Source organism: Anneissia japonica, unplaced genomic scaffold (assembly GCF_011630105.1).
Source record: "Anneissia japonica isolate Jap-2015-1 unplaced genomic scaffold, ASM1163010v1 scaffold2834_len698180_cov181, whole genome shotgun sequence".
NCBI classification, from domain to species: Eukaryota; Metazoa; Echinodermata; class Crinoidea; order Comatulida; family Comatulidae; genus Anneissia; species Anneissia japonica.
This window is the reverse complement of record NW_022704877.1, coordinates 276077-282582: the sequence shown is the minus strand read 5'-3', so window position 1 is coordinate 282582 and position 6506 is coordinate 276077. Positions and strand designations below refer to the sequence as shown.

The window sequence follows — 6506 nt, the reverse complement described above, 5'->3', positions numbered from 1 at the left end:
TTCGTACTTCTTTAATTCTATTTATTTAAGTCTTGATTTTGTGATTTAAATACTGTTTATATACTTTTAAACAGCCTTAGTGAAGGTGGAAAGCAGTCAGCGCAACTTCACACACCACTCTCCCACCCCATCCAGTTCTTCTGTTTTCTTAGAGCATTTTTTTCTGATTCTTTTCAAAATGCTACTACCTATAGTGCCAAACAGATTTCAATCAAACTTGGTCAGTTTTACTGGTGACACCTCCCATATATGGGGTGTTCACCATTTGGGGTCGAAAGTTACACCCTGTTCATAAGGATTAAAAAACCCAAAATCGTACTACTTCTATCACAAATAACATAGCGCAGTCTTGTCCTTTGAACATATGCATTGGAATAAGACAGTCTATATGGTGTTCAAGTATTTGGAGTCAAAGGTCATTATGGGATCATTTTTCATCCCAATCAAAAGCAAGACAATCTTCAGATGAGGGAGGTTAGTGAAGATAATGTAACTTGAGCTTTTTAATCTCACATGAACACTTTATGAAATCACACACATATACACATAACAACAAACTAAATTGGTCAAAAGAAAATGATATTTTACCACTTTTCACAAAGGAAGCAACTAATTACCTTGTCATCAGCGTATTTTACAATATTGCACAGTTGTAATCACCTTCATAACCCTGATACTAGAATCCTGCCAGGACAACACATCTACATACTCGTCGGGAAAATGTTATAAAATTTCAGATAAGTGAACGAAAATTCAAATCCAGATTAATGTTAACATTATTGCTAACATACCAATACATAAGATACCAAGAGCCTTTAGTAAGCTTGTTTTGGGAACGAGGCATCATTATTACCTGTTATCTTTAATACAAAGTTGGCATAACCAGCACCAGGCCTGTTGTCTTGTGCGGGTAAAGGGGCTAATGGGTGGGTAGATAGAAGCCACCCGAATTGACAGGTGATTGTAAGAACCTTGATTGACTGGAGGCCTAACTGTCATTATCGTCATCGTCACACCTGAACGACTCAACACAATACCTCGATACAGGCAGAGCAGGTAGCGGTGAACACTCAAAATCGCTATTGTTTACAGTCGCCATGGCAACAGAGTTAATGATGTGATAGACACGGGTAATAATAACACACAGACTAAAAGGCCTATTACCGATGATGACTCAATAATATCCGATATACTATCTCAGCCGTCTCAATCTAAATCGCCACACATTGAGTGTCTGGAAGGTTGCAAGATAAATAACAACAATAACCCAATTGAATGCAAACTATGTGGTACCCACTATCATAGGAAGTGTGTTAGGGCTAGTAAGGGTTTATATGTTTGGTTTTGCATCAAGTGTAAACGAATTCCTTACTTAATAACAAACCTACACGAAACTATAAATAGTCTATCAATGAAAGTAAGTCAACAGGAAAATAAAATAAAATTGCTAGAAGAAGAAAACCAAAAGTTAAAGTCGTCCATCAAAAGCAATGATCTACCAACAAGTATCAAATTAGCAAACAATGATGATATAAAATTGAAAATAACCGTAACCTTATTATAGGAGATTCTATCCTGAGAGACATTCATGAAAAAGGATTGGAACAAACATCAGTCGAATGCCTTCGTGGCAAAAATGCACTCGTCATACAAGCACGTATACGAGAACTGGATGTTGATAACTTTTCATCTGTAATTTTACAAGGGAGCACCAATGATTGCTGTCATTCGGTAGACTGTGAGCTAGCAGAGCTTGTATACATCGATATTATTGATGAAATAAAATGCAAAGCACCTAACACCTCGATAGCTATATCAACAATTTGTCCAAGATATGATGATACATTAAATCAGGACCGGGTCAATACTCTCAACACCAAGCTAAGGAGCATTGCATATGATAACGACTGCATTATAATCGACAACAATAATAATTTCAAAATGCAGGATGATTCCGTTGACTGCACAACACTGTTACCTGATGGCCTTCATTTAAATAAACAAGGAACCAAGCGACTACTTATGAACTATAATAAATTTATACCGATTTGAAAGAATAATCCAGATCCGTCAAAATTGCGTCACAGAAAAGAAACCAGTACCAATCTAAAGGTATCAACTGTAACAAAACCTAACGAAACAGAAATCGTAGCATAGGTAATTTTAGGGAATATACTAATCCAGGAGCATCTGCAGATACTACAAATCAGAGAGGATGCCACTTTTGTGGAGAACGCAACCACATCAAACGCAACTGTAGATTTGGACAACCTATCCAATGTTTTACGTGTAAACACACTGGACACAACAACATTGCCCAACCCGCAACCAGAGAAACCGACCTTAGAAAGTTGGCCAAGAAGAAGAGAGAGCCGGTAATGTAAGGTGTGAACCACAAGCTGAGCCTCACTTGAATAAACATATTGAACTCTGACACAACAACTACTGATACAAAGATGATCAAGCAATCTGTTCATCAGTACTGGAAAACCTTAGGCCATAGTAATAGATCATCTGAGGGTTCTGCAATGCCAGCAGAAACCAAAGAGTTATTGCAGGACTTAAAGCAAAGGTGCCATAGGGAAGATGATCAGGATGATGACTGCCTCACTGATCTTGATTTTGGAATTGACGAAATCATCTTATCAATTAGTAAAAGCAAAAACAATAAAGCTCCAGGTATAGATTGGATCACAAACGAAATATTAAAAAACGGAGGGGATGGTATGCACCGAGCTATACTATTACTTTTTAAGCGACTGATAGCTATTGAAAGTACACCCGATGAGTGGAACAAAGGAATTATCATCCCAATTTTTAAAAAAGGAAACAAAAATGACCTAGATAACTAATAGAGGCATAACTCTTGGTTCTTGCGTTGCAAAAATCTAATAGATTGGTCTCAGATGCTATTTCGTCATTTGTAGAGTAAAAAGACTTACGGAAATCCAGGGAGGCTTTAGAAAAAACCGATGCTGTGAGGACCATATCTTTACAATAAAAAATATTGTCGGGATTAGGTAAGCAAAGGGTAAGGATACCTACATGGCCTTCCTGGATTTCCGTAAAGCTTTTGACAGTTTGGAGGAATAAATTGCTCATTACTGCATGGAAAATGGGAATAAAAGGAAAAGTGTGGTTAATCTTAAATAGGTTATACACAAATGTTAAAGGTAAAGTGAAAATTGGAGACATTGAAACAGATTTTTTTGATATAGATGAGAGTGTAAAGCAAGGGTGCGTTCTATCACCAATCTTATTTTCAATTTATATTAATGAGTTAGCTAAATTACTCGTAAAACACAAAGTGGGGGTGCGGATTAATAACATACAAATGGGGTGTCTGTTCTTTGCAGATGATGTTGTTTTAATAGCAAATAATGGGAATGAGTTACAGAAAAAGCTAGATATAGCAAGCGAATTCAGTACTATATTTAAGTTGAATTTTATTCATGAAAAGTCAAATGTGCTAATAACCGGTTAAAAAAGAAATGATATGAGAATATGGCAGCTTGGCCACGGAAATATATCTGAGGTTGAGACATATAAATATTTAGGATATATTATATCTAGAAATAGAGCAGACTATAACCATATAAAAGAGTATTCCTAAGGTCAGCTGATATTTGATATTCAGTTCATGGAATTACGTATGAAACCCCACTATAAAATACCGTGTCATCAGCATATTTTACGATATTTCGCAGTTTGTCATCACCTTCATAATTGTTATATAAATGTTATCTTTTTAGGATACAATGCATGTGGCAAAACGCAAAACATTATCTACAAAGAGGTCCTTTAGAGAAAAAGTGACAAGGTAACTATAACATCCTTAATGATTGTCTCCTCAATTTCCCATAACATTTAACTATATGCCTCGCCAACTTTTCACTCATTTAACACTGTGTGGAGCACAGGTACATGCTACTGTAGTTCTAGTAATATCTGAGACTATAGTAAGAACCAAGAATTCTAAAAAATATCACATGATGATGAATATTAATTGTTATGTTATTTTATTTCCTAGAGGTTGAAGAACCCTTGCTGATTCTGGCAATGACTTTTTTTTAACAAGGTCACAATGTGCAAGCATTTCAGGAAGGAAGCAAACACTAGCAACTGCTTTGCATCAAACTCCACGTCTCATCATGCACTCAATGCCTTATGATTACCAGAGTCTTCATCTAGGCTAAAAAGTGAAGGGCAAGATCACTGAAGCTTTTTTAAATTTTTTTAACAAGGTCCAAGATGTAAGCACATTCTTTGTGTAAAATGCGGTCCATCTTGGTGTAGTCATTCACTTGATAACCTCCTCACAAATTCCCCCTAATACTTCAGGTATAAACAAGTTCTTATAATGAAAAATGTCTTTGATGAACTCCTCACAAATTCAAATATAGACTTCAGATCAAGTATGGTAACATCTTTTTTTTTTACATTTTTTTCTTCATGTAGTTTTTTTTTACATTTTTTTCTTCATGTAGAATGTGGTCCAACTGGGTGTAGTCATTCACTTGATAACCATGCCTCAAATTCCCCCAACACTTCAGATTCGAACAAGTTTTTATAACGGAGAATGTCTTTGATAAACTTCTCACAAATTCTTCAATCTTGGGTGCTCAGCTACTGGCAATAAGAGCCTTGTTTTTGAAGAAAAAAACAAATGTCGCACAAGGCATCATAGATTGATCCCTCTGCCCTTTCTATTACCAGCTTATTAGAGCTACTTTATAAAACTCTTACTGTCTTACAGGGGTTGCAGCTACGGTTTCATTAACGTCCTTGCTGGTTCTGGAAACTACCTCTACTACAAGTTCACAATATGCAAGCGTTTCAAGTGGGAAGTGATCAACTTCTGAAAACTGGTTTGCATCTAATACTCTTGCAGATGAATTCCACATTTGACTGCTTAATGTCCTTGATCACCACAATCTTCATCTTTTTGAATCTCTTTAACAAGGTCCAAGATGTAAGCATGTTCTTCACGTAGAATACGGTTCATCTGGATGTAGTCATTCTCTTAATATCTTTGTCCTAAATTCCCCATAAGACTTCAGATTTGAACAAGTTCTTATAATGGGGAATGTCCTTGGATTAAGTCCTGCATTCTCTGCCAGAGTTGAAGGAATCTTTACCAGCCTCTGCAAAAGCTCTTACCCAGCAAGCTTCTATACTGGATAGTCTTCTTGAGTATTTTATCGAACAGTAGGCAACCTCGGTCTCAGGTGCTACACCACTGGTGATGAGCGCCTTGTTTTTGACAAGACAATGTGTTTGAATTTTGTTAAGAACATTAGGCAACCCTCTTCAAATATGGTTCAAATAAAAATAAAACAAACATGTTAAGTCCTGTATTCTCTGCCAGAGTTGAAGGAATCACTCCCATAGCACTTTGTTTTTGAAGAAAAAAACGGATGTTGTACAAGGCATCATGGATTGATCTCTATGCCACTTCTATTACTAGCTTATTAGAGCCTCTTGCTAAAACTGCTACGGTCTTACCAGGGGTTGCTGCTTCAGTAACCTTAACGTCATTCCTGTGTCCAGCAACGACCTTTTCTACAAGTTGATCACTTCCAGTGTTGATCACTTCCTACCTGAACAAATATGCCACTGTTTCAGGTAGGAAGTAATCAACACTGGCAACTGGTTTGAATCCAATACTCTTGCAGATGAACTCTACGTCTGATCATTCAATATCCTTGATCACCATAATCTTCACCTTGGCCAAAAATTAAAGGGCAAGATCATTGACTGCTTCCATAAGTATACACTTCTGAATAAGCAGCACAATGCAACCAGGCTTTTTAATCCCAAAAAGGTCCAAGATGTAAGCATGTTCTACACATAAAATGCGGTCCATCTGAGTGTACAGTATGTCATTCACTTGATAACCTTCTCCCAAATTCCCCCTAAACTCCTAATGCGCACAAGTTTTTATAAAAGGAAATGTCCTTGGTAAACTTCTCGCATATGCCCCCTATTGCTTCAGATTCAAACAAGCTCTTATGATGGGGAATATCTAGGTAAACTTTTCAAAAATCCTCAAATGTGTTTGAATTCCGTTAGGAACATTAGCCGACCCTCTTTAAATATGGCTCAAATAAAAAATAAAACAAACATGTATTGGTAATATCTTTCTAACATTGATGCCCACAGCAGTTTCACCATGGGCATGTCGGTTTCTGAGAACTGTGACTACTGAGAAGGGGTTAAGTCCTGTATTCTCTGCCAGAGTTGAAGGAATCACTATCATGGCCTCTGCAAAAGCCCTTACACAGTAAGCTTCCATATCGGATATGGTTCTTGAGTATTTCATCAAACAGTAGGCAACCTCGATCTCGGGTGCTCCCAGGGGCAGAGGGGGCTAAACAGGCATTAGCCCATTTCCCCTCCCGCCTCTCCAAACAGTTTATCAACATAATTATGTTTATTTTCATGACTGTGAAATAAGAAAGTTGGTCTATACTTTTATTTAGAGCTTCCGAAATAGTTTATCAACC

General features: G+C 37.0%; 1 pseudogene; it reads right to left on the bottom strand.

The window, feature by feature from the left end:
• Window positions 1–5015: 5015 nt before the first annotated feature.
• LOC117104835 lies at window positions 5016–6295 on the bottom strand (annotated as a pseudogene).
• Between the last annotated feature and the right edge of the window lie 211 nt (window positions 6296–6506).